The following is a 12,543-nucleotide window of genomic DNA, read 5'->3' as shown; positions in this document are numbered from 1 at the left end:
ATCCAAGAAGGGCATAGTCAATTGTGGTATAAAATCCCTCTGAGTACCCTATTCATAGCATTTTTCATGTGTGCCACTGAGTTTGTTGCACCCTGTGGGAGAGTACACGTCCGTACTAAACCCAAAGGATTCTTCATGGTTGTGATATCCCTGCTTTCAATTGCAAGCTGAAACTGATCATAACCCGAGTAAAGATCACCCAAAGAATAGATCACTCTACCTGTAAAAGCCTCTGCAAATTCATCAAGCACAGGATCTGCACCCACATTTCTTATGGTCACTTTATTGATTGGTTGCATGTCTTGAATAAATCTCAAAGCCCCATTCTTTTTGGGCACAGTAAACCAACGATTTGAGTACGACATGGCTGAAGAAGGTTCCAAGATCTTCATGCAAATCTTTTCATTTAGCAAATCCATCAGCTTTGGCAATTAAGCTTTAGACACTGGAATAGGCCTCAAGTTCCATGGTATATGTGCCACAGTAAATATGACCATAGGAGGGACAACATTTGGATCCACACAACCTATTTCACTTGGTTGAAATGCAAATGACTTTCCATCTCTAGCCAACATCTGCATAAAATAGTCTCTCTCAGTAGACAAAAGAAACCCTTCTGCACCAACTTTCAATTCGTGTAACGTTTCAGATGTAAACTGATAACCTATATCTTTAAGATCCCATAAGCTTGGCTAGCTTGACACTTTTTCATACATACCCTCACTCTCTGGTGGAAAAGGCAAAGAATTTGGTTTCACCTTTTTGTCAACTGTCCTATACTTTGTCTCCACAAGTGCTCCAACCCATTGTAATCCTTCCTGCTGAGAAAACAATGCTATAACATCATACATATCCAAAGAACATACTGACAACACTCTGTTTTCAGCCTCATTTTCTGCATGTATAGTTGCTGAAATTTCATCCATAGTGTCAATAATATTCAGCCCCTAAAAGATGCCTGAAATGCCATCATTTCCAGCTAACAACCCCAATGCTCTCAATTTCTTAGTAGCCCATTTCATAGATATGCGTCATCAACCCTACACATAGCTTCCATGGGCTTAAACCAACATGAACTGTTTGCTATAAACTGAGAATTGCCAATAGTAAATGCATTCTTCACTTCATCAAGAGGCGAGTACACCCATTGATGAACAGCACTACTGTAGCCCCGCATTACAGCAATGCTTGATGAAAATCCTGGTCTTTGAATTCCCTTGCATTTGGAACCAAAGGAGACTCTCAAAGCGTATCCCGATTTCTAGGATGATTAACACAAATAGTAAGAAATTGGATGAGTACACCCACTGAACAGCACTATTGTAGCCCCGCATTACAACGTTGCTTAATGAAAATCCAGGTCTTTGAATTCCCTTGCATTTGGAACTAAAGGAGACTGTCGGAGCGTATCCCGATTTCTAGGATGATTAGCACATACAATAAGAAATTGGACTGCTTTTCTCCCATCCTTGCTTCTGACTCTTGCATAAGCAGAACCATCATCAAACACCTTTGTTTCCATATGCACACCTGTAATATAGGGCTGTCCCAAAATCACTGCATATGCAGAATTATCTTGCACAAAGAAGTGTTTCCTCTTCCTGTACATCACCAATCGTCACTTTTACATTAGGACATACAGCATAGAGCTCCCCTGAAGAATTATTTACAGCCCTCATTCGCCAACCATGATCAGTGTCTAAGGCCATGCACCATTTTCATACAATCCCCACTCAATGACATTTATCTCAGACCCATGGTCAAGTAAAGAAACACAAGGAGTTTCACATTCCCCTATTTTCACTACCATTTCAGTGGTAGCTCTAGCCCAATGATTTCTTGTGTAGTGACTTCGAGGAATAAATCCTAGAGTCTCTTCTCCATATTGTTGCATTTGCCTTACTCCACCATGCATATTGCTACAAGACAATGCATTTTCAACCACTTTCTTCTCTTTTCCACATGCTGTTTATTGATTAGTAGCATCCGACATAGACAATCCTGTACTTACTTCATGCTCATATTTAGCCCGAATAGAATACCCAACAAACCAGTTTCCTCTTCAAATTGCAACAATGCACTAGTGGTATCACCAAGAAACTGATGCTTCCTTTTAATCATGTCAATGATATCATCATGGAATTATCGCTTGGCAATGCCAAGCACCTCTCCCAAGGTAAAATCCACCCGACTATTTAAGATCCGTTCTTCAAGAACCTTCTTAAGATCTGTGGCTATCTCAATGTCAAATATCAACTAGTTGCTTGCCCTCTTGTTTGTTATCATGTTTTTGCTCCTGGCTAACCTCTTCCATAACATGCTCGGGAGGTTGCTAATTTGCAGCTTTAGGCAGATCCACACTTCTTCTTGTCATTCTTTTAGATGTCCCTGCAATATCTTCATCTCTTTTTCGTTTTTCTTTTATAAGTACATCCGTGTTTTGTACCTTTGTTAAATATGCATACACTGAATATGCATCTACTGGTGATTCCCAACCAGTTATGTCACGAATGTCTTGCCTTGCATGAGACATTTCACTATCAATGGCCTTTCTCTTTTTAGTTGCATATAAAGCATGTGTCCATATTTCAGCCTTTGGACCAATCATCACTTGTCCATGCATTCTATCCAACTGTAAACCAAAAGTAGAAGCATGAATCGCAGCATAAGCATTTTGGACAGCCAAGTCTTCCAACAACTCCTGCATACCTCCCTTTCCAAAATTCAAAGCAAGAGGCAATCCCGTTTCTTGTGCATGAAACTTGCCATCTTTCCAAAGGAGATGAGCTGTCGTGCGAAGGCCTCCTGATAGGCAACACAATCCTTTCTCTCATGTTGCAAATTGTCACACCACATACATCTTTTTCCAAGTTTAGGGGCTGCTACCTGTCCCCTTTCCTCTTGTCCTTTTTCATCCAATTTTGCAACCTTCAATTTAAGATCCTGCATCCCTTTGACCAATTCATCCAAGACATCTTCCCTAACAGAGGGAACAATAGCAGGTACATCCATAGGGTTAGCCACAAAAACGGGTGGCTTACTGGATACTTCAACTGTTTTACCCATAACAGTGGGCAAGCTAGAGACATGCAATCTTTCTCTTCTTCTATTCTTCTTCACAAGCACAGTAACAGCTTCCTTGACATGTCTCCACTCTGTTTTCAAATCTGTCTCTGTAGTCTAATCCTCTAGCAAATCATCAAGCTTTTCTTGAAGTTCAGGATTAGTTGCCTCTAGAAACAATTCAATTTTCTGACTTGCAAGAGCTTGCTTTTCTGTGAGATCCAACTGCTCAAATTGATTTTTGAATTCTCTTAACAATTTTATAGCCACAAGACCCTTTATTGGGTTGTATAACCCACTCCTGAAAAGTCTTGTGCATAATCAAAATGGTATCCTCAATATAAAATTCTTCCCTGAGTGTCTTCTTGAAGGCTACCCAGTCAACATCTTGCAAGTATAATTCAATAATCCGTGCTTTCAGTTTATGAAAATAACACGTACAAAATACCGACTCCATGCAGATTGAGCCACTCCAAAGAATTCCATCTTTTGAGCGTAGGTATGTACATATGCAGATACATTCCTGCCATTGAATAACTTCACCTCACGCTCAACTTCTTGCAAAGCATTCATCACAACACTTTCTGTTTGAGCAGAAGGTTGTATCACCTGTTGTTGTTGTACTACCTGCATAAGCATATTCATATTTTGCACCAACTTTTGCAAAACATCACTGGAGATTGTATTCAAAGGTTCTCCCATCTTATCTTTCCTTCTTCTATGATGATCTTTCACGTCGGGTTTACCAATGTCAGATGGGTTTTTGTCAAAAGGTCGAATCCACCATGGATCATAAGTAGAAGGAGGTAGAGATAGGAGATGGAAAAGAAGATAGAGAATACCCAAGTGGTAAACACTACAAAGACAAAGCACAATGAATTGAATCAATAAGTTTTGAAAGAACATGGAATCTTCGCACTACTCAGAAGCAATCTCCAGGCATTAGATCTTCTGGAGCTTCTTCATAGAACAAAACGTGGATTTAAAAAATCAGCTCTTTCTTTGCTACCCAGAACCCAAATCTGATTTTCTCCATTGGCTCCAAAAGGGGGGTAAAATGGAAGAGAGTTGAGAAATATATCAAAGTAAGTCTACATACAAAAGTTGAGAAATATATCAAAGTAAGTCTACATAGAAACAACCTACATGGACTATAAGGCCAAAAAAGGGAAGGGATGAGTACTCCATGAGTCCAAGTGACTACTATAACTCCTCACCATCTAAGAGCTTGTTTCGATGCAATGAAGCATTGAACTGACTCTAGAATACGAAATAACCAAAGCATAATCTATATAACATAATGCATCACATAAAAACTAAAAACTCAAAATAGGAAAATGCATAATTTATCAGACTACAATGCACATACAATCTATTGAAAAGAGAAGTGAGACCATGCTAAGTCTCCAAACCTATGGGATCGTAGTTTATAATTTATAGAGGTGGACAGATGATTTGTAACTTTAGGATGATCCACACTTCTTGTCACTCTCTTAGATGTCCCTGCATTATCTTCATCTCTCTTTCGTTTCTCTTCCACAAGTACATTTGTTTTTTTTCCTTTTGCTAAATATACATACCCTGAATATGTATCTATGGATGAATTCCAACTAGTTATATCATGAATGTCCTGCCCTATTGTATGAGACATTTCACTATTAGTAGTTTTTGTCTTTTCAGCTGCATGCAAAGCATGTGTCCATATTGCATCCTTTGGATTGGCTAGGGATTCTATCCAATTGTAGACCAAAAGTAGAAGCATGTACAACTGCATAAGCATTTCAAACAACCAAGTCTTCCAACAATTTCACATACATCCCTTTCTAATATTCAAAGTAAGAGGCAATCCTATTTCTTCTGCATGGATCTTGCCATCATTCTAAAAGACATTAGGAAAAAAATGAACTCACAAATGGGCCCTTAAAAAAATAATATAGTTTAATATGTGGGCCTTTTGGATTGTCTAATAGGAAGGCTAGATGTTGACATCCATGGAGGGTGAATCTTCTCTCTCCAAATCTTGGTTTTTCTATTAAAAAAGGGGTAGTGGGGGATTAAAAAAAGGGAGAATGAATAGTACACAAAATTTGAGTTTCTCTCACCTCGTATTTCCCCAATTTTTTTGGAGAATTTTCAATTTTGGTTTTTTTCCTCTCACAAAATCAATTTGACCCAAAAGTTGAGCAACATACCACTTTCCCTCTCTTCTCTATACTCGTGAATTTTCGTCTTCATTAAAGCTCCCTGCTGAGAGTAATTAGGGTTTTGAGCGTTCTGCTTACCTCTACACTTTCTTCTCCACGCAGCTCCAGATTTTGGGCAAAACACAGATGCCCATCTCTCTTTGCATTTTCTCTTGTTTGCTATTTTTTCAATAGATTTTGATGTTGTTTCTTATTGTTGTTGTTGTTTTATTGTAGAGGTTGTTTGGGGCAGGAAGTAGAGGTGCTCATCTCTCTCTCCTTTCTTTCCCCCTCTCTCTATGTATTGTTTCTCTTTTATGTAGTGTTTTCAATAGAATTTGATGTTGGTTCTAATTGATGTTTTCTTATAGAGTTTATTTGGAGTAAGAGGCAAAGGTGTTAATCTCTCTCTCTGTTTGGTTTTTTTTTTTTGCTGATATCTTTTCAATACAACACAATGTTAGTTTTAACCTTTGTTGTTGTTTTGTTGCAGAGATCATTTTGGGTGACATTGCATAAGTGCTTATCTCTCTCTCCCTCTCTCTTTCTCTCTCTATGTTTCCTATTTTCTACCGTTTTTTCAATATACCTTCATGTAAATACTAACTCTTGCAAAATTGTCTTTTGTAGAGATCAATTTGGGCAAGATTGGATAGGTGCTCATTTCTTTCTCTCTTCCGTGTACTCACATACTCTCTCTTTCTTCCTCTCTGCATTATCCCTTTTCTACTATCTTTACAATAGGATTTGATGCTAGTTCTAACTTAAGGATCAATTTTTGTTACAGCACTTAACACAAGGTAGAGCAGAGATTCTGTAGCTCAATTTATAGGTAAATCTATCATATTTTGTGGTGCCAAAATTTATTCATTTAATTAGTGTCTTTTATATTTGATGGGATTGATGTTTTCTTATGTCCATCATTTGCAATGGGTTTTGATTAGCAATGATTCAATATTATCTTCAGCAATCAACTTATAGGTAAATTGGCCCTGGCCCTATTTTGTATTGCTTCTATTCATGCAGTTATCTAGATATTTTTTGCTAAAAGGGATTCATACAAGTATTTTTGTTAAAAGGGATTCATGCATGTGTTTTTTGTACATGCAAGTATTGTACAAGGTTTAGGTGAAATATATAATTCTCCATCAACTATTTTGATGTGGTGAGTGATTCCTTTGTGTTGGATGATATGGATCTACTGGAAGTCCATGGTTCCAAAATCATATGCTTTATTGGTCCTATGTGTCCATTTGGATTTCCATGCCAATTGGCAATGATCCATGAAACTCTTGTATCATATCATCCATATAACACACAATGTGTTGAGTCTTAGAATATCTCAGGTGTCAATCCAATGTGCCTATTAAGATTTGCATGCCATGTGGCCACTATCCTTGTAACAACTACTCTATAATACCCACATTTCATACAATGTATTTAGTCAAATCAGACTCCTCTTCATTATAATAAAATTTATATTGGTAAAATTATCTGAGTATTCTTGTGCTATTCTTTTCATTATATTTCATGTAAATGGTATGATTAAAGTGATGTCTTGAAATTAAATCTATACTTTATGTTGATGTATATATCCACATGCGTTTCAATATCAATGTTTATGTCTGTTTACAAAAGTGTAAACATCTCTTAATGCCATGTTGATTTGTATGGCATATTGAAATTAAATCTATACTTTGTGTTGATGTATATATCCACATGCGTTTCGATATCAATGTTTATGTCTATTTACAAAAGTGTAAACATCTCTTAATGCCATGTTGATTTGTATGGCATATTGGTGATGTCTTGAAATTAAATCTATACTTTGTGTTGATGTATATATCCACATGCGTTTCGATATCAATGTTTATGTCTATTTACAAAAGTGTAAATATCTCTTAATGGCATGTTGATTTGTATGGCATATTGATGATTATTGGACATACTTAAAATGCTTATTATTTAGGGGTTAATACATACTTCTTTACATCTAATGCATAGGTTATAATGCTTGAGAGAAGAAAAAGCATTCTCTCGATAGAAGTACGTAACAGAAAAGATGAAGAAGGGAATTGGATCACTGATACATATCATTGCTCATCTTGGGTACATATGCATCCAAGTATGAAGGAAGCTTTCAGGGTAAAAGCATCTGCAATTGCAGATGTATCAAAGCACTAGAAGGGTAAAATTTTAGCTCTCAAACAAAGGAATGTTGATTCTTACCTTGTAACAAAGGCATTTGTACAACATGTATTCATGCAAAAACAAATACATATTGCGCCCATTGTGCCCTTTCAACGAAACACTGCAAACAGTAAGTATTTGCTACTCATTGAGAATGAGAAATTTCATGATAGCTATGTAACAACTTGTCTTGTATTTACAGAAGTATACCCTTCAAATTGTTGTGAGTGGCAAAATGTTGAGAGTTTCACTCGTTCTTTTAAGTGTTACCACCTCGAAATTGGTAGATTGCTCTTTGAGGGGCGTACAGCTAAGCAACTTGCAGAGGACCTTGTTTTTTTCTATGACTCCAAGTACATATTACCCAAGGGGAGTCAAGAATATGGAACCCTTGAGTCTATGCACATATCAAATCTCAGTAGCATAGAATGGCCATTGTGTAGTAGCGACATTTTGCACATGTGTAGCACAAAAATTTCAGCAGACATATTGAATTCTATGAAGCCAAGCACCGGCTCAAAGAATGTACATCTAAGTTGGTTCATACCGATTGCAATTTTTACACACATGTTCAAGGAATGTAAGGGTTTGAGACGTACCAAAAGCACATACGTCATAAAAAATACATCAGAGGATTATGTAACAAGGATTCTAGGCAAAACTTGGACATAAAAAATAACTCACAGTCCTAACACAGTAGAGTGTTGAATCACAACAAGGGACATGGCTTTCAGGTAAAAAATTTCTCTCTTAGTTGACTATTATCTTACATTGGGATGAATCGGCTAACTTTCCTTTCCAATTATAGGTACTTTGTTGCACGACAAACTTTATGCCTAGTGTTCAAGTATCATAGATGGAGGATGCTCAAGGGTAAATTGTTGTGCCTTGATCAAGACATGTGTGAAAGGGCAGTTGTGGATGTTACTGTCATTTGTGAGGGCCACGAGCCCCAAGTGTTGCAAATGGAGGATGATTGGCCCTTGAGTATAGTGTGCTAGGAAATTACAATGTTAATGCAAAATCCACCTGTTAGCTTCTTTTTTAAACTAGATGGTAGAAAAATTCGAAGCCGAGCTGAGGATACTGTTACCAGTGGAAAGTATGTAGCTCCACATATTTTAGAAATTGTAGTCTCCCTAAAAATCCCAACACCACAAGTTGTAATATCCGACACTTGTAAATTTTTGGATTTTTTTGGCCAATAGAATATTGTCGCTTACAAACTTGCAATATTTAAAAATTATGGTATTTATGCAAAATCATACACTTATTATACACTTTTCACATCAACACATTTGCATTTACATGTAATCTGCAAGCATCATTTTTTGCCAAGATTTCACCGGTGGATTCCGGGGACCCGATGCACCCTACCATCAAGTTTCATTGCATAAAAATATATGGTAGTTAGAAATCTCACATTCTCCAAATCATCTTGTATCTTCATTTCCTTGTGTGTCAAGGAGGCACCTCTTTGGGCAGAGGGATCTACAAACTCCTTGGTAGGAAGCTGGGGCCTTGGTTCGAACAAATCATGATGTAGTGCTTCAAATTCAACATCAGGCACAAGGTAATCTTCTTCAACCGAGGTAATATGCTCCTTTTCTACTATGATCGCACTCACAGTATCTAAGCTTGTGCCATCATATCTTCCAGTCCTGCCATTGTTGGATGCACATCCATGTAATCATAATCGATCAGGCTTTCCATTGAATCCCTGACTAGGATAGAAAACAACTCTTCTTCCTTCATTTCCAAGTATTGCAATACATCTGATAGAATCAAGTATTGTACACCATCTACTTCAATGGGTGTCAAGGAGGCAAGGTTGGGTTTGTCGACTTGTGGCTGTTCTAAAGAAGATGGCACCATGAGAGCCAATCCTTTCTTTGTCACCACTCAATGTTCCTCCTCAACATTTATGAGGTCTTCAATCGGTTCTTCTCCCATGTATGTGATAGAAACAACCTGTGGAGTTGTATCTTCATCACTCTCCTCCTCTAGGAGTGTATCCAATGCAAGGAGATAAATTGCCAATGCGCAATCACACTCCACGAGATCCAAAGGTGATGTACATGGTGCACTTCACATGGGAACATTGCATACTCTATGCAAAGGATCCACATGGGCCAAACACCTATTCACCACTTTTTGGTGATTCTTTCGTGCCTAAAATACCATGAGTTGTTCCAGAGGCACCCAAGTCATGTCAGATCCCTCGATGGAGTATATGCATGTAGCAATGGTGCTCAGAAAGTCCAAAACTTAAAGGGGGGGATCGAACAATGAGAGCACGCTTTCAAAGTTGAAGTTCTTAGAGAAAACCTGGAATCTCTCATCACCCTGGTTGGCAAAGATAGTCTCGTGGATCCACTCATTAAAGTATGCGCGAGCATCCATCCTAGCAGGTAGGAGGGATGTGGTGGATATAAAGAGATGAAGAGAGAAAGTGTGAAATGAAACAATGAAGCAAGAACTAAACTAGTTCTACCTTAAAAACCTTAAGTTTTAAACCATTAAGGGTTGTTCGTATATGATATTTCATGTCTGAAGTCGAGGCCCCCAGATGCTGTCGAAGGGTTTTCGAAAACAAAGTCGCATCCACACATGACCTTGATAAATTTAAAGATAGAAGATCAATCAAGAAAGTAAGCAAGACCAGAAAATGATGCCAAGACTCTGTTTTATTTCTGCCAATAACAAATACAAGGTACAAGAAGAAGAAACCCAAGTGGCCTCTAGGCTTAGGCCACCCCTAAACTCCTTCTCCAACTCAATGCTTTAAAATCCAAGCATAATCTCTACGTTATACAAATTTCCCCCCCCCCCCCCCCGACAGAGATTGAACTGTCATACATGTCCATATTTATAGATTCTGTTGGCCTTCGATCTTCCCTGTTCCTGGATGCTTTTCATGAAAGCAAACACACAAGCTTTTTGCCTTTCTACTTTAGTTTTTAAGATCTCCATTATTGCTTTATATCATAGGCCTTTTCTTTCAGATTTATCTATCTGTAACTAACTATTTGAGAGAGTATTACAAAGGCTCTTTGTAGCTTTCTTTCAAATCTTTTATTTCTGTAGCAATCGCAGCCACCTTTGGTTGCGTTCCACTCTGTCAATCTGAATAGTGTCTTGAACTCCACAGATTTTGGAGTTGCATTATGACGACCTACTTTGATGCTTTTCCCCCAAAAGCTTTACATAGCTAAGCTTTTTCTTACCTTTCACTAAGCATTCAGATTTAATGGCGCAAGCTTTCACCTCCATCCTATCGCCAAGATTTTCAACCTAGTTGCTTTTGGGGAGCTTGCAGTTTTCAGCGTTTCATCTTCTTTTCGTCGCAGACAATTTCAATTAGCTTTCAAGCTAATCATAAGCTTTAGCATACAATCATTAGCAATGATAATTTTAATCTCTTTTCATACTAGGTCCCATTTAAACTGGTTTAGCACTTAATCTCTTTCACATTTGCACTCCATGATCTAGTTATTGTAAGTAGTCTTTCACACCTTAAGAGTTCTCCATGCACGGTTTTTAATCTCGGCCACACATAATGTGTCTCGTCTTTGGAATTTGAGTTCTCCTGTGGATTTCTTTATCCTTGGCGGATTATTTAACACTCCTTGGTAGTTTTATTCAAGCTTCCTAGCATCAGGTTTTTCAATATTTTTGACATGCACACATGCACAAGCATTCATTCACACACACGCAGAGATAAATGCACACATATAATATTATTTACAATGGAATGAAGTCCCAGCACACACATGGGTTTGAGACGATAACTAGAAACACAGTTACAGGAAAGCTGGGGTTCATACACACACAAACACGCAAGCCACACACAAAATAAAATGCAAACACAACGACTAGGTATACACGAAACACGAATGCCACACACACAAACTTTTTGGTGGATTCCACACCTCAGATGCACAGCAGCATGACATCCACCCCCTCTAATCCTGCACATCCTCCAGATGGGCCAACTACCCATGATCATTGTCGTCAAGATCCATGAAGAGATCAATCTCTTCGTCGTCTATTTCCGGTATATGAGCAAGGTTATCTGACATATCATCTGTCTCTTCTACTGGAGTTTCTTCTCATTGCTCTTCTCTTGCAAATTCTTCCAATGCATAATCCTCCTCATCTCTTTTCTTGAAAATCTTGATTCTTTTTCCTGCAATGGGCACTCTAAGCATTGTTCCATCCAATTCTGTCAGCTCATATGTTGCATTGTCAAAGACATGTCTGACTATGTACGGCCCAAACCATCGTTTCACCATCTTCTGAAGTACAGTATGCTGATTTTCAAGGCTATTATCAAAGACTAATACCCAGTCTCCCTCTTCCGAAGTGCAGTATGCTGATTTTCAAGGCTATTATCAAAGACTAATACCCAGTCTCCGTCTTCTATTGCTCTAGGCCGCAAGCGATGCCTGCTGTCAAACCTATCCTTATTTCTAAGTCTAACAACCTTCAACCTATCAATAGCTAGCTGAATATCCTCTGGTCTTCTCTCTAGCTTCTAGATCCGAAGAGCTAAGAACTCCTCTCTTGTCAAATCCTCCTGCTAAGGTAAAATTGACCAAGTCAAAGCACAAGTCTCAGTTGGCATAACCGATTTCTGGCCATATATCAACTCTGTGGGCATATATCATATGGTAACACTGTGAGTCGTACAATTAGCCCACAAAGAAAATGGTAGAAGTCTTGGCCATTCTCCAATCCATCCTTTGCATGCTTTGGCTAATGCTTTCACTATCGGTGGATGCCCTCTTTCACTGTTTCCATTTCCCTTTGGATTGTATGCTATGGTTAGAGCCAACTTGATTCCTAGTTGAGAGAAAAACTCCCTAGCTTCATCTGCATCTAATTCACTATGATCTACAATGATCTTACCCACACAGCCATACCTGCAGAAAATTTCTTTCAATAAGAACTTACACACTGCACTAGTGGTCTTCATTCTCAAAGGTCTGCCCTCAACATGATTGGTAAGATCCTCTCTAGCCAATACAATATATCTCATCTGCCATAGACCCATCGGCATAGTAACCAAGTTAACTGCCCACTTATAATGAATGCATAGCGGATA

This window comes from Lygodium microphyllum, chromosome 26 (assembly GCF_053477565.2).
Source record: "Lygodium microphyllum isolate KBCC chromosome 26, Lygodium_microphyllum_v1.1.10, whole genome shotgun sequence".
NCBI lineage: Eukaryota > Viridiplantae > Streptophyta > Polypodiopsida > Schizaeales > Lygodiaceae > Lygodium > Lygodium microphyllum.
Note: the sequence above shows the minus strand (reverse complement) of the source record.